The following is a 1,324-nucleotide window of genomic DNA, read 5'->3' on the forward strand; positions in this document are numbered from 1 at the left end:
ATGATTTGTTAATTCAAAATGTAGCTTTTATATTTAGATTTAAAAACAGCCAACCAAATAAAAATAATGTATTGATTGCAATGCTTCTCATTATTTATGCAAAAAGCGGAATCAAACCCAATCTTAAAGCTTCGTCCAACACACAAAGAGCTCCTGGGGCCCAAGGCCAGGAGCTCTGTATAACTCTGGACCTGCGTTAGATAGACTAGTGCTCCAGCGTAGTGGGACTACTGGAATCAGATAACATGAATCACACATTAGATCTGTGTGACCGACTTCTTTGCAAGATACTTTTCTTTTGGGGGGTTTTCTGTTGTGCTCACTGACATTTAGTCTTTCTAAGGACCAGACATGAAACCTCAAACGGGTCAACCTTTCTGCCTCCTGTCCCAAGGAGCGGAGCAACCCGTGGGCTACAGGTTCATACTGTAGAGCAACTCGTGGGCTACAGGTTCATACTGTAGAGCAACTCGTGGGCTACAGGTTCATACTGTAGAGCGACACAGGGCTACAGGTTCATACTGTAGAGCAACTCGTGGGCTACAGGTTCATACTGTAGAGCAACACGTTGGCTGCAGGTTCATACTGTAGAGCAACACGTTGGCTACAGGTTCATACTGTAGAGCAACACGTTGGCTGCAGGTTCATACTGTAGAGCAACACGTTGGCTGCAGGTTCATACTGTAGAGCAACACGTTGGCTGCAGGTTCATACTGTAGAGCAACACGTTGGCTGCAGGTTCATACTGTAGAGCAACACGTTGACTGCAGGTTCATACTGTAGAGCAACTCGTGGGCTACAGGTTCATACTGTAGAGCAACACGTTGGCTACAGGTTCATACTGTAGAGCAACTTGTGGGCTACAGGTTCATACTGTAGAGCAACACGTTGGCTACAGGTTCATACTGTAGAGCGACACAGGGCTACAGGTTCATACTGTAGAGCAACACGTTGGCTACAGGTTCATACTGTAGAGCGACACAGGGCTACAGGTTCCTACTGTGGAGCAACACGTTGGCTACAGGTTCATACTCTAGAGCAACACGTTGGCTGCAGGTTCATACTGTAGAGCAACACGTTGGCTGCAGGTTCATACTGTAGAGCAACACGTTGGCTGCAGGTTCATACTGTAGAGCAACACGTTGGCTACAGGTTCATACTGTAGAGCAACTCGTGGGCTACAGGTTCATACTGTAGAGCAACACGTTGGCTACAGGTTCATACTGTAGAGCAACACGTTGGCTACAGGTTCATACTGTAGAGCGACACAGGGCTACAGGTTCATACTGTAGAGCAACACGTTGGCTACAGGTTCATACTGTAG

At 46.8% G+C, this 1,324-nt stretch overlaps 1 protein-coding gene across 1 annotated transcript in view; it reads left to right on the top strand.

The window, feature by feature from the left end:
• il2rb (interleukin 2 receptor, beta) overlaps positions 1-81 on the top strand; it is a 14,185-nt gene extending 14,104 nt beyond the window's left edge. Inside the window, exon 10 of the mRNA XM_030349841.1 lies at positions 1-81. This exon is cut by the window's left edge and continues 1,398 nt beyond it. The gene's annotated coding sequence lies outside the window, so the exon portion shown is untranslated.
• Positions 82-1,324: the final 1,243 nt, after the last annotated feature.

The sequence above is a fragment of the Gadus morhua genome, unplaced genomic scaffold, assembly GCF_902167405.1.
Source record: "Gadus morhua unplaced genomic scaffold, gadMor3.0, whole genome shotgun sequence".
NCBI classification, from domain to species: domain Eukaryota; kingdom Metazoa; phylum Chordata; class Actinopteri; order Gadiformes; family Gadidae; genus Gadus; species Gadus morhua.